Source organism: Anas acuta, chromosome 13 (genome assembly GCF_963932015.1).
Source record: "Anas acuta chromosome 13, bAnaAcu1.1, whole genome shotgun sequence".
Lineage (NCBI taxonomy): Eukaryota > Metazoa > Chordata > Aves > Anseriformes > Anatidae > Anas > Anas acuta.
In genome coordinates, this window is record NC_088991.1 from 17482479 (window position 1) to 17498487 (window position 16009).

Here is a 16009-nt window from a genome sequence, read left to right on the forward strand (position 1 = left end):
ATTACAATTGAATTATTTGATGTGAGAATGTTTTTCAATGTAGCCATAAACCTTTCTGCATTTTATGGCAGTGTGGCCATGAAGTGCAGAAAACAGCCTGAACTCATGTAGCATCTGGTCCATAAGCTGTCTGTATCACTGAGAAACAGACATGCAGATGACATGGAATCACATACCTACCCACAAAGTTTCTCTCACACATTTGTGAAGGATGCAGAAAGCAAGGACTTTCTTTTACTTTGTACCCTCCTCTACTGAAATAAGCTTGTGCTAATTTAGAGGTCAGTGGATATAAAAATTTATGCCATCCTTGTTACACCCTTAGTGCCCACGGGAGCCCAAAATTATGGATGTTATAATGAAGATAATTAGAGTAAGCTCTATTTTAGCTGAAGGCAAAGGGCCTTAAATCAAAAGGTCTATGTTCTAGTAACCTTGAAATTGGGGTGAAGCTTACGACTGTCTACTGGCATGACAAATACCTGGATTCATTGTTTAAGAAGGTAAGAGAAGAAGATTACCATGGGAGTTGGCATTCTATCAGGGCAGCTTGCCTTTGGCAGGTAGTGTGTGTATTGCTTGACTCCACAGTCTGCCAACAGTGTATCTGAAGCCTCAGGTGTAGCCTGGGGTTCGCACTGCTGCAAGATTCTTTGGAAGTATATCTCAATCTCTTTCTTGGTGTATGGATGAAGAGAAATTAATGTAACAAAGACTCTCTATACCTGAACAAATTGGTAATAAAGATTTTTTTGTTTTGTTTTTTTTTGTTGTTGTTCATTAATCCCAGATGTTTTTGTATAGCAAGTCTTTGCATTGCAGAGGCCATTGTTATGCAAAACTTACATTGCCCTTTCTAAATTTCTTGCTTCCCAGAGTTTAAACAAAATTACTGAAGCAAATGAGCTATTAGTACATATGGCTGCACATAGCATATGTACCCTGTCGTGGCATACGTTAGGGAATGTATTTTATTTGAATCTCTTAGAATATGAGAAACGTTTGTATGTGCATTCATCGTCTAAGCCAAGCACCTTCTGAAGTGTTCCTCCTGTGAGGTATTAGGTACTTCTAGTAACGCACAACATGTACTTCCCTTTATTTATGCTCTGTGAGATGAAGCCTGTCTGTTCACTCAGGTGACATGTGATGTGGTCATTTCCTTACCTTGGGAAGGACTTAGAACCGGCCTTCCTTCTCTCCAGTGATAAGCACTAGTGCTGCAGCAGTCGCTTTGGATTGTTCCTGAACTGAGCTGGATGCTGATGGGTGAAATCATTTGTGGCATATTATCAACCACTTCAATTCACTTCTGCTAAATAATGAAATCTAGTAATAAATTGAACAGACAAGCAAAATCTCTTAAACATGCTCTAGAGGGCTCTACCTATTTTCTTTCTACTCTCATGATATTTCTTTTCTTTATGTGTGAGCTGCTGCCAATGAAATCAACCAACCAAGGAAACTCAAAAATACTGCAGAGCTTCTGGTATAGAAAATGTGTGAAGCTGATCACAAGGTTCTTGACTCCATTTATTTCTGACTTATTTATTTAGAGCTGGGGCTGGAATTCCCATGAGATTGATATGTAGTGAATTCTGAATGTATAACAGGACATTGCTAGTCATTTTCAAAATTTGAAAAAACATTGGGCTTTTTCTGTCTCTTCATCCGTCTGTCTGTCTGTCTCTCTCTAAGCTTTGTTTAAGCAGAATTGCATTTCCAGCTTGTTGGAGGCATTGTTTTCTTTTGGGTAGATTAAAATCTTAAAGGAGACAAGGTTTGTCCCTCATAGATAAGGGAGAAAATGGGCATCACATAGGAAAGCATGATCTATAACGCGCCCAGTCATGGCATGAGGTCTTTGGCGCACAGCATATGGCAACAGAAGTACCTTTGTATTACCCAACTGTGGAATATAATTTATCCCATCCAAGGGACTGTGGTGACAGGCAATAGATTTGATAGTGCACATGTTCAGCATGCTAAAATGTCAGCTTGTCTCCTTTTCTCTGAAATGTAGAGCTCTGTAGCACTGCAGAGCAGTTCCAACTATTACTGGCAAATCCTTGTTCTTCCCTTATGATGTCACTTATATAGTGACATCCTGCAATAGTAATAAAAGAGGATGTGGTAATGTAACTGCTGGAAAAGAATGAAAGAGAAGTGATAAACTGCAACTTTTACAGTGTGCACTGTCAGCTAAAGAATGAAACAATTTTAGACTTGAACATTAAGAACACGGAAAGTGCTTTGAGATTTATGCGACAACAATACTTCAGATCATTTTATGGTATCATTTTTTTCAAATACCTGAAATTAAAATAGTGTGGTAGAGTTACTTCAATAATTCTGTTCATTGGACAACTGGGATTTTTATTTGGAAAGTAAAATATCATCACTGTAAAGGATAAACAATAGATTTTTATGGCTGGGCTCTTGTATTTTTAAGATGATTTACTTGCCTTTTCACCTTCTGCCTACTAGAGGTCTAAATATGCAGACTGTATTGACCTTCAGTATGTCTCCTGAACCTAAACAGAGAGTTGAAATCTTATTTCTTGTCATAGAAACAAAATTCTGAGGTTCAATTTCTTTGAAAAGCCGTATACTGTCCATAAATGTGCCTCAGAATTGTTGGGAAAGGTCCGCAGAATTTCTCAAAGGGGAGATTTTATGTTACAGATCTGGTACAAAACGTCTAATAATAATCAGTCATTTGTCAGCTGAAAAATATATCTGCTTTTTGCTTCAGCAGTATTTTTTTATTTTATTTTTATGAGCTTGGAAGATTTAATTTAAAAAAATTGTACTTGGTGTTTTTCACATTGTGTGAAGAATACTGAAATGCCATAATAACCAGGGCTGACTTTGCTAATGTGTAGTGATCTCGATGCATGTTCTGCAATTGACTATATTTGCCCTGCTTGAGAACATCTCATCTTTTGATGAGATGCATATTTATTTAGTTAATTTTCTTGACATCATTGTCAAGAAGCTAGTTGTCTTGTTGACAGAGAGTTGACCACCCCCCCTTGTGGATCAATGCTTGATGACTAAGATGAGCCATAATTACTTTGTTGAGAACAGGAATAATACGTGGTAACTAATGATGCTGGGAAGAGCAGCTGGTGACAGAGGACCTGATGGGTACCTCAGAGAGCAGCTGCGTGAGCAGAGTGCCCTGGCTTGCTGTAAGCTTCTTTGGCCTGGGAACCGTTGTGCAGTTGGGGCAGCACTGAGGCACTCACTGAGACACCAAACTCAGGCAGTGGAGCAGAAGATTTTCATCGGCACACTGGGGTTCTTGCAAAATACTCGGTGTAATATTGGTCTGGACCCTTATACTTAGATCACTGTACTTTTAAAAAAAAAAAGTTGGTGTTTTTTACTCTTCTTGAAAATCTGCTTGCAAGGAGATTTTTTTAGTCATCTGGACTAAACCAGCTTGACAAGCTTTAATTTTCCATGGAAGACAATGAATTGGGAATTGATGTCTGTCTGGTTTGAAATAATACATGCACAAACAATGTTCTTTACTTTGGAAATGAGATGATTTTCTGTCAATTACTTTTTTAAGGTGGGAAGCTTTTACTTCCTATTTGCAATGATCATTCTATAGCAGCACTTCTGATTAATTACACAATCATTTTCATTTCATAGCAGTCATCGTGTGGTGCATTTTAAGCTCTTTTTAAGCAACCCATACTGTGGGTTTTCTTATTTCTTTATTTTGAGATAGCTTAACAATATGGAAATATTGTTGACTTGTCAATCAATAATGAACTTAATTGTCTAATTCTCTTGATTTTCTGAGGCTCAGCTCTGAAGCTGACAGATACACATTTATTTTTTTTTTCATTCAGGGAAAAAAAAGGTACTAACTGTTAGAGATGGATATTTTCATTTCATAGGTCACTAGCAATGGCAGTGCTGAATATAGGCAGGCAAATAAATTTTCAGAGGGTCTTTAAACTTTTTTTCTGCGGTGATGTGAATGACAGCAGTCCAGTCATGATTCCTTAATAAGAGTCCAAAGCATAAGAAATTTCCAGGTGATCCTCAAAACACACTCTGGGGGTTTTATTTTCTGACTTCTGTTAGGATTAGATCCATGCATTCCGGTGTGGCCACAGTTAATTGTGAAGTTATGGTGAAGTAATTATCCTACAGAACATGTACTTGTGGTTGGTAGATTATAGTTATAAGTGGGAATAATGAGGGATGAAGGAGAGTGCTCATGGGTGTCAACCTGTTAGCAGAATGTAATGGTTTTGGGGCACTTGGGAAACATTTAAGATTGCGTACAGCTGCTTCAAGTGGGAAAATCAGAAAAAAAGTCTATAGTTCCCTTTAAAATTATACCGTATTTCTCTATTTCTGCTATGGCCATTGCTCATTCTGAGTCAGTTTGTATTCAGCCTAACCCACTGGATGGCTCGAATATGGCTGTTAATAAATCATTTTTCTAAATGAATGTATCCCAGTGTTGAAAGCTGCATTTTAGGACCATTTTAATGATATCTCTACTCTGACAGTGCTAAAGTTGCTGTGCATATCTCACACTTAAGTATTATTGGGATTGATGAAGCAAATGCTCATTAATTCTTCTGAATTGGATTTCGTAAGTGTACTTAAAATGCGTCCCCTAATATTTACTCTTACCTTTGCACTGTAGTTGCAACACCTTTGTAATTACATGTCTCACTAGGAAATGAATCCTTTTGGACAAAAGATGAAGGTGTTTCAAACTTACTTTTCCTTTGGGGTACCTGCTACCCCTGGACAGGGATTTCACCTTAGCGTCTTCCACTTATATAGAGAGTTGATCACTGGACAGAAGAGAAGTGGGAACAACAGTCATTCTGTTTAGGCTACGGGATCTCCTAATTTCCCTAGACATTCTTTCTTTTCAAAAGTAGGTAGGACATCATGTTGTAATGAGTTTCAGGTATCAGGTAGCTGTGTGCTCAGAGGAAATACTAGATGTAGATGCTGTATTTTTATAGTATTGTGATTATCCCACCTTTAGTCAGAATCATCCTTGTATCTAGTCCTGGATTCGTCTGTGGTGATACTTTTGATCCAGGACCTGCTATGCTAAAGGCACCGTCCCATAACTCCCTTCCCACATGAATAACTGTATAGTCACAGATACTGTCTTTATGTAAAAAAAATAAAAATAAAAAAATCAATATTACCTATTCACTTAGTTGTTAAATAGCCATTGTTTCACATTAAGCTGCATTTGAGGACAACAATTTTCTATCGTAGATTCCTGCATTTTCCCATCTAAGCCCATAATTTAAATGCTACACTCTCATTTTTCAGAGCAATGAGGCACTTGAGCAGTGTACTTGACTATATAGGGCACCTTCTGAATGTTGTGAGCTAGCTCACCTGAATGCGACAATTCATTTCTCTGTGCAGTTACTAGAGCCCTGAGCCCCATCGAGGATTTCATGTATGGCAGCTGTTGTTTAGCCAGCATGCTGCCTGCAGCTGGTTCACATTTGGCTAGTTTGGACATTGGACACAACAAAGCTGCATGAGCTTGCAATATGCAATACAGAGATACCTTAAAAGCCAGCATGATATAAAAAATAAGAGAGATCATAAGAATTGAAAGTGTTTTGTATATTTGGAAACCAGACCACTCCTGTTTCAATTTCTGTCTGTAGATTGAATTTAGATATTCATATATGAAAATTGGGAAGCATTTTTATCTTCTAAGCCTACAGTGTGAGATGAAAAGTTCTTCTTTAAAGAACTATTTTTCTCTTTCCTGCTGCTTTTTAAATAAAAACAACTCTTTTGAGTTTATTGTTTTTCTCCCTTTGGTTCCTTCTAACAGAAGATACCTCTTTCATGCTAACTACCTGTATAATACCTGTTTGTGGTGAAAGATAGCAGCCTTGAGGGTTGCACATCAATCATGTCAAACAGAGATGGGATCCTGTTATGACACACAGCTGTCAGAACGTACGCTTTGTACATATTACAATGAAGTCAGCTGCAAAGTACTGTATGTGCATACATTACCCCAGAATTAATGTTGGTACCCAGCGATATCTAATCACACTGCAACCTACCACATCACTGCATGTTATTGCTTTGTGTTGAGGTCTCCTTTCTTGGTTGTTAAATCAAACTAAATCAAGAAATGAGCTTAAAATTGATCATTGCTGCTTTGGAAACAGTTGTTTAACTCCTTCAAAGTCTGTTTACATTTGACATTTCTTGAGAAGCGTCCTTTAGAGATATCTATCTTTTTGTAGATCTTCAAACTGAAACTCAAGGCAAATTCAAAAGACTGCAGCTGTTATCAGGGAACTTTGAAAACAGGATTACTCTGCTTTGGTCTGAAGTTATAGTCCTGCATTTTTGAATACTTCTAGGTAACTTTATGGTTTTAGATCAGTAGGAGTTGTATGGCTGAGTCTGTGCATGCTTTTTTGAAATTGTGCAGGCTTAAATCTATTGCTTCTGCATCACTGTAGTGAACTACGCAGAGCAGGGCATTGAAATCTCTCAGTTCTTACAGAGTCTCAACATTTTGAAGTAATTCAAATGTCATAGACTATGCAGTTGGCAGTTAATATCTCTATTTGGAATAAATGGGGTAATGAATAAATTCTGGAAATGTATTTTGTGGTTGAACCTGTAATGCATCTCTCCAGGTTTGTCCATATTTAAGTTGGGCATTCTGAAATTCAGCTATTCCTTCTAGTTGCATAAAAATGGCAAATAGCTATTTGTTATCTCACTACCTTTTCTGAAACTACTGCTGCTTTCCAATGCTGTTTTCCAATAAGGGAGTTAGAGAAAATGCTAAGTAAATACAGATGTAATGGTATTTTAAGAGCCTTTTGAAGAGCACACTTTCTTACTAATTGCCAACTTTTCAGGAGCATCTCAGCCACAAATAGCATGGGAGCTACAGTAAAAGTCCTTGTTTGTGTTTTATTCTGCTACTAACGGCAAAATTATTGGTCATTCACTTGGACTGCAATGAGAACATTGCTGTTCTGCTGTCCTTCCACAAAGATAGCACCAAAGCAACTGAATTTATTTACTTGTACTCTCTTACCTTTAATGTACATATGCTGCACCAGTGAGGGTCACTGGAAACTACTTTTCTAAGACAAGACCATTCCCTTGCTCTAGAAAACAGTCTGGACCCATGAAGAAAGATATCAATTGGCAATAAAGGACATGTAAACAGATGCAAATAAATGCAAATGAAAACAAAATATACTTTTAAGGTGAAAATAATGAGAATAAATGCAAGCCACATAAATCATTGTCATTATCACAGATTTACATTAGTACATTTGCCATCAGGACATGGCTTTAGTTGTAAATAGTTCCTGTCAGTTGAATGTATTTCCTAATCTACACCTCTGGAACAACACTGGCTTTCAGTAACAATGTTCCCAGAACTATGAATGTGTATTTTTAAAAAGGCAGGCCTGTGTGGAAAGCAATGTTTCCAAAAATAGTTTAATTTTATTTTATATTTTTAATTTATTTTCTCCAATAAGAAGAAGAAGGAAAAAAGAAACAAAAAGAAAAAAAAAGACTACCACCTTCCCGGGGTACTGTGTATTGTCCCATAACAGGGTTCTGTGTATTCCAGTTTGTGTACCTAAACTGCTCTTTTGACCCTGTATGGAATGCTGATCCTGTAGAGCTTCAGAGAATAAAAGCTCTTTACAAAATGGGTATTTCACTGTGAAACTGTGGCTTTTTGGGTATTATATTGGGCAAAATCTAGCTTATAACATATTTTATCAAAGTGTTCTGAAACCTGGTATTCCAAATTGGGTTTTGATGCTGTATTTAGGGAGAGAGATGTTACCAGATGAAAGAAAAGAATCATAAATAGGGTACTCAGTAGCTGTTAATTAGAACAAAAAAATTAATTAAGTATTAAGACAGCATAGTGTGGTTGGAATCTTTTACATATTTCTGTGTAGTGAATTTTGCCCATTGAAGACTTTTGTAATAGTCAAAATCTCAGAAGATTTTTTTTTAATATTTATTAGAACTTGCAGTCCATGGTGGCCAAGTGTGATTTGATTTTAATAGAATGAGACCTGGAGCAAAATTTGTTACATTGCTTGTTTCATAAAAGATTGTACTAGAAGCATTCCTTTTAGTAATTTCCTAAATGTTTTTACAAATAAAATAATAATAATAATAAACATTTCTTTTAACCAGAAGAAAATAAATGTTTCGCTTACAGCAAGAAATGCCACGAGGGTGCTTGTTAAATTATTTGCAGTATCTGTAGGCAATCAAAGCACACTGTAGCTTTCCATACAATATTTAACTTGGTGATATATTACAAAAAAATCATTCTAAGAATAAGCTGAAGTATAGGGCAAATTTGTCAACATCTGTATGAAAGTCTAGTGATAGACCCTTTGTAGAACAGCTTTCAGAACTGCTGATCCAAGGGAAAAAATAGTCCTTAACTCACCCATGTTCCCTGCGAACATGTGTGCTGGTATTAGTTTAGGCCAGTGCTACTGACCCCTGAAGCTTTGCATATTTTAATAAATCTTCAAATTTGGCCTTAGAGATCACATGTATAACTAAAGTGGCATAAAAACTTTGAGATGGCTTCATGGTTGTTTCATATCTACTGCTAGAAGTACTTTTGTGCAAGCATCTTGTATTACACAGGACTAGGTTCAAAGCCAGTCCGTCAGCATGGCAATGCATAACTGCAGTTGGAATTCATGGGAATCTGCTCCGATTAGTGAGAAATATGGTGTCATGAGCTGGGGCCATCAGAAGTGGCTATCAGGGGAAGGCAGCTGGGCACTCTGCATCTGCAAAGAAGAGCTTGCTGTTGTCCCCAACCCTGCCCTGTTCCTCCTTGGCCTGGAGGAGCAGCCACCCTGTCTCAGCTGGTGTACAGCCCTGCAGCTGCTCCTCGTGTCTGGTTCGATACTGACGCACAGTGGGGCCTGAGGTGGGACAGGAGGGTGAGACACCTTCCCTGGGTTTAAAAGGGGTCATGTCAAATACTGCCTTGCTTGAGTGAGAAGTGCCTTTGGTTTTGGCAGAAGGCAATATTGTCTCTGAAAGCTGTTGCACCACTTCTTTAGAATGGTAACACTAACCAAGTAAACTGCCGGCCTTTAAGCGGCCTCCTGTGTAAATTCACAAACACCCCCCAAGAGCTGCCAAAGATGGAGTGCGGGGTGGTAGTCTGCCTTCTCTTGTGATGAAACCTTGCAAAAAAAAAGCAGTGGGAGAGCTGCACAGAGGGTCAGGAGGAAGGGAGGCGTTTTCTTCCCTGGTAGGGAGCTCTGGGAGGCAAGTCCGCCTGTGAAAGCACATAGCCTTGTTCTGCTGCACTTGCAAGAGCTGCAGGTGAAATAAGGGGTGTCATCTGGAACTCCTCGACAGTGGAAAGGCTTTGAATAGAAAATGATTTATTCTGTGTATCAAGGTTTTCTAAAGTCTTCTTAGTTGTTACCACTTCTGTTAAAGCCTTCCAGCCTGGATTTATTTATTTATTTTTTTTTCTTTCCAGAAACTTGCTTCTTTCATCTGCTAAGGACATGAGGTCGAGTTTTAATGTGAACTTTAGTATCTCTGATTTACAGGGAATAAAGCTGCTTTCCAAAATACGGTACAAAACTTCAGGACTGTCTGTCCTGTTTGAAAGATGTATCTGCTCGGATATCTGTTGAAATGTGTGTTTTTGTGTAGAAAGTTGTTATTTTTGCGAACAACATTGGGTTTGACAGAACCAAGTACATTGTCTTGTCTCATTATTAAAAAAGCACTTTGAAAAAAAGAAATTGATCAAGGGGAAAAGAAAAATAAAAAGTAGAAATTTCTTTTTTGTATTTCTTGTAAACCTGCGTTCATCTTCCCTTCCTCTATGCAGTAGTCATTTGCTTATTTTAGAATAGCTGTTTTTCTCTCCTGCACAATCTGAATAAAAACTATTGTTCTTGTAAATGATAAATGTTCCTTACTCATTTAGAGTGAGGATTGGAAAACAGATTACTATTTTCACAATATAAACTATGAAATATTAATTCACAAAAAAAATGGGCAGTATGTTCCCCTGTGAGATTGAGAGATTACAATCAGGCTGGAAATCTTTCAGAGTAACCAAAGCTTGTTTGGGAAGGAAAAGCAGTTAAAAGAGATTTCAAAATGTGTATTCTAGTTGTTGCCAGAACTCTTCATTTGACAGATACTTGGCAATGCATTTAGTTTTATAGATGAAATTTATTGATTAGTGAAGACTTGCCACTAAGACCTAGAGAAGACATCATTCAAAAATGATAGTACAGGTTTTTTACTTCAATATTTTGTTTTAATAAAAAGCAAAACATGGGAATGCTGAATACAAATGACAGATAACGATAGTTGACACTAAGGAGAAGCTTTATTTAAGGAAATCAGTCCTTAAAGACTATTACGTTTTCTAAGTATCAGGGTCTTTGCAGGCTAGCTCCTCATCATCTTTTTGTTCTTCTTGATCATAGAAAACGGAAGTAGCAAGGCACAATGGGCGTCACGTTTTTTTCTGGGTCTGCTTCTTATCTGAGGATGGATACTGATGCCTATTTCTGAAAATTTTCTGAGCAGGTCTGTAAAACCAAATTGCCAAATCTGAGGCTAAGGCTATTCTTGAAAATGTAGGACAGACTCAGCTGATTGAGGTGTTTCTGTGAGTGGTGTGCAGAGTGTAAGAAAGGTTAAGGCTGTTGGATAGGTAGATAACTAATTAGTAGTAATTACTAACTGGCATGTTAGAAAACTTTAAGTTTGTTACTAAACCAATTTTGTTTTAAACTATGTATAATCGCAGTTTTTTAAAACTGATGGTGGACCTGGACATCAAAAGCTGATTTGGACAGGATGTAGTAACAAAATAATTTGAAAAGATTAAAAAGAAATGCTTTGTGACTACTGTAGAAAGAAATTATGTTTGCATTCCAGAAAACGCTTAGAAAAACTGAGGTGAACTCATGAAGGATTTTGAAGTAACTTTCTCTCCACCCTCATGAAATAAAATGAACTTCCTTCTTCATAAGGTACAGTGGTGAGCAGCTATCTATCTTTAAAACTGAGTTGCATGAAACAAAACGCCAAACACCTAAGGTCACATTTTTGGGTACGAAGTGATGACATAATTGATCTGGTAGAGTGTAGTTTACTGTGTGATTTATTGCCTCTGAAGAATTATTTTCTGGAAACAGTAAAGTGAAGAATATTAGATTAAAATAAATTAGATTTAAATTAACCTTATCTTTGGTATGGTGTGATTGTGGTGGTGGCGAGTTCTGGAAGCAAAGATGTATCCCAGAATTAGGGCTTGACTTCAGCTTGCGGTGCAGCGTGGTATTGTTGTTAGCAGTTTGGTCCTCAGGTTAGCTGCTATTTGGTCTTACGCAGATCATTTATGTCAAGAGGTGAGACTAATGATAATGCTATTACTTTAAAAATGTGAACAGGAATAAATGCAGGAATACATGTCCCCCCCAAAAAAAACTGATAATCATACATCTGTATTCACACTCAGCCCTATGAGATCTAATTTATAGGCAGTAAATCCAATCCTGCTGCAGTTTAGGTATTGTAGATTTTTATTTATTTATTTATTTATTTATTTATTTATTTTCAAAAGGGAATTTAATTTCCTTGAACTTTCCCATACATGGTACATTCTTACATTCTTTCAGTATTATCTTTTATGTACTTTTAAGTAAGTGGTTTTGTTGGGATTGATTCATTGCAGTGTAGCTTTAGCTTTACACTGGTGAATTTCAATTGAGTTCAGTGATATTACAGTGAAGTGAACCTAAAATACTGCAGTAATATGCTTAGGTATGTTGACTGAAAATAAAATGAGTCAGAGAAGCACAGGGATTTTGCAGAGTAATTATAAATACTACAGAGCAGGAGTCTCAGATGCTGAGGCTTCTCAGTGAACTTCAACACTAACCTCTTTCTTACTTTTGACACATTTCATCTATTTTGCTCAGCCTACTGCATCTGAATAATGAAATACTGACTCTGATGCTGAAGTGCTGATTTACTCTTCTCAACATTTCACACATTTTCCTCAATTTTGCATCTGTTTTCTTGCTGGCAGCAACGTCTTCCATCAAAACTGTCAGTGTTTTTGAGAGCCGTGAATTTAAGGAAAAATAGGAAAAAAAAAATCTTCCAAACCTCTGAAGTGAATTTCTTTACCTCAGAAGCACTTCATATGGTAGTTTTCTATCAAGAAGATATATAGTACAGAGAGCTGCAAAAGAAGAATGTCAATTTAGATCACTAGAAAGATACTTGCTGCCTGCTCTCAGCAAGGTGTCAGTATTACCAGCTATGAAGCTTTTGGGAAGGAACCATTATGCTGTTTGTGTCACAAGAGGACAAAATGTGTAGAAGATTTAGGGTTGAAAAGGGGGACTTAGCTAAATTCCACTCCTCCATTATACCTGTCAACAAGCTGATATAAAGGAGAGAGTATGAAATAATAGTGCTCCAAAAGACGTGCTTAGTTCTCTCTAGAGTACAATAATATGCTATATTATGCTAAAAGGTCACTGTTATTTTAATTACTGTAAAAAACATATTTTAAACACACACTGTAGCCAGGACAGGTGTTTTTTTTCTGAGTTGTAGTTTTCACATGAAACCACGCAGAAAGCCACAAGAAAAATATATTGGTTAACCAAAAAAAGGATACCTGTTACTGATGACCATGTAAAAACTTTTATTTCATTAGCTCTGTGCAACTTTTAAAAGGTTCTCTTAAAATCTGAGAGTATGCCAGATGGAAATAAGAAATAGGAAAGATAGTTGGGAAGGTCATAATAGCTATGAAGATCAGAAAGAATTTATGAAATATATATAATTTGAATTTTATAAGCTATAAATCCTTAATGATGATATTGTTCTATGCTTCTCAATTTCATAATCTTCTATAAATTTTACAGTTCATTACAATAGAAACTAATTAGTCTTTTTCAACATTTGTCTTCAAGTAGAAGATCTATGAAAATGAAAGCAGACAATTCACTGACATAAATTTAGAATATTTAAATTTTAAGAAGAAACTTTCAGGATGTTACAATCCACTTCAGAAGTTATTCATTTTTGGTTTAAGTATTATTATTTTTTTTCTGTTTCTAAGTGATAATAATTTTAAAAAACATTAAAGAGAACTTCTAATCAATTTCCAAACAGGTCAATTCAGAAAATAAAAATATTTTTTGTTGATCTATTACTTACTACTAATAGTGTGCACACAAAATCCCCTGCTGTTATATATTTCAAGATGCACAAAATGAAGAAAAACAAACCAAGCAGAATCATAGAATCATAGTATATCCTGAGTTGGAAGGGACCCATAAGGATCATCAAGTCCAACTCCTGACACTGCACAGGTCTGCCCAAAAGTTTAGACCATGTGCCTAAGTGCACAGTCCAATCACCTCTTAAATTCAGTCAGGCTCGGTGCAGTGACCACTTAACTGGGGAGCCTGTTCCAGTGTGCGACCACCCTCTCGGTGAAGAACCTCTTCTTGATGTCCAGCCTAAACTTCCCCTGCCTCAGCTTAACACCATTCCCGCGGGTCCCATCACTGGAGTTTACAGAGTATAGGTCGCCTGCCTCTCCACCCCCCCTCGCGAGGAAGTTGTAGACCGCAGTGAGGTCCCCCCTCAGCCTCCTCTTCTCCAGGCTGAACAGGCCCAGTGACCTCAGCCGCTCCTCATACATCTTCCCCTCTAGGCCCTTCTCCATCTTCTTCACCCTCCTCTGGACACTCTCCAACAGTTTAATGTCCTTCTTGTACTGTGGTGCCCAGCACTGCACACAGTGCTTACTCAACGTGAGGCCTGACAAGCGCAGAGTAGAGTGGGACAATCACCTCCCTCGACCGACTAGCAATGCTGTGCTTGATGCACCCCAGGATACGGTTGGCCTTCCTGGCTGCCTGGGCACACTGCTGGCTCACATTCAACTTGCTGTCAATGCATTCAAAGATGTTGGCTTTGTGGGTTCTTTTTAATAATAATAATAATAATAATTTTTAATTTGTGTGTTGTACACAGTATATCGGATGTTCTATGTAAAGATGTGGACTGTTGTCTCATAAAATGATCTTATCATGTCCTCTGCCCAAAAAATAGGGAGAACCGTGATGATGGCATCTGTCACAGGAATAAAAATAAATAAATCCTAAAACACCAGAAAGGCATTTCCACTGACAGATGATTTTTCCACTGCAGGTACTGAAAGCCCCTTTGCTTCCAACAGGCACTACAGTATTGGATCTCAGTAGCCCATCCAGCTGAATGGTGCTAGTCTGCATTTTTATCTTCTCATCATTGTATTACTTAACTGTCAAAGGATACTGGGTGGCCAGCAAAGTTATTTCTAGCCAGTAGGCAAATCTGTAGAAGGTGATGGATCCATGTGTATTTTCTGCTTTCTATACGTTATGTTGCAAGAGATCTCCAAATTTGATCTCCAAATTTGAAGATGAAAATTCATTTGTTAAAATTTCCAAAAATGAAATCTTTTGGACTATTTAGCCATTATCAACTCTAGTGCCAGCGAATTTGTTCCCCTCGGTGATTTTAATATTCATAAAATTAACATTAATGACTCCATATATAGTGAATTTCTATCACTGTTCAGATTCATTACATCTTCTCTAACATATTTACCTCCTTAGTCATTTTCTCAGTCTCAATGATATGGTGTAACATTTTTCCAGTAAATTGAATAGCTACCTAATCCCTCTTTGATCATTTTATAGTAAACTGTGAAGTTTATTTCCAGAAAGCAGATTGTTAACTGTGAAAATCTGTGAATTATTTATCTCCTAGAAACTATTTTAATGCTGATTTAGTTGACAAGTATATTTTTATGTGACGGTTTTAATTAAGTTTTTCAAAAGGTTTCTAAGCATATGCCCTTACTCCACATACATTTTAAACTCAGAATTTGATGGCTACTTTGTTCCCTGATTTTTTTTATGGAGCAGAAAAGATGCTGTATGTGTATGAATAATGCTTCTCATTGACTTCTTATTCCATTTTTGGTTGCAAGGGCTTCTTCTTCACACAATTTTATTTGACCATGGCAAGCAATGGTGAAGGTGAAGAAAGCAATCTGAGCCAGAACATACATAGTGGTAATTTCTTAGCTACAAGGAGTTGAGGAGAGATGAACGTACTGCAATGAAAGGTTGATTAGAATAATATGCTGCAGAGTTGCTGCAGAATGAGGAAGTGTGATTCTTTCTGTAAAGAGACTGCTCATCTCAGCAAGAGTGAGCTTTGTATTCCTAAAAATTGTAGCCAGGAAATTACTTTATCCCAGAGATTTTTTCCTGTAAAAAACAGGAAGTAATGAAAGGTGGCATATAACTGCGTTACAGTAATTGTTGGTATTAACCAGCCCTGTCCATGCTGACCATTTTAATGCACCCAAACCTTGGCACAGTTTTGCCAACTGTCTTGTTAATGCAGTGTTATTCCTCTTTGATATCCTTGCGTTTCCTTGTGTTGCTAAATCAACTTTGCTGCATCTTTGAACAGTACAACAGCTCTTTGTACTGGGACAACTGGTGGTTGTATATTGCTATATACATGCTAACTTTGAATATACTGTGTCCTGTTCAGCAAATCTGTGCATAATAAAGTGAAATGTATACATGCCTGTCTAGCACTGTGAATGTTCACTTACTATGATTAATTACTGCAGCCCTGCTACCCTAATTTATAGAACGATAGGCTGTAGCTCTACTAATAAATCAGGAGCATGGGACAGACTGTGTTTGTAGCATCAAGCTCACTGAGATTCCAGAACAGATTCAAAAAAGTCAGAATATCTACTGGGAATAGTCCATGGTCTCAGCTACGTTCTGATATAAGATTTATTTATAACTGTACCAGAACTTTTTCTTAGCAATTTCATAGTACAGGCAATTGAATTTCAGTTTCAGTAATT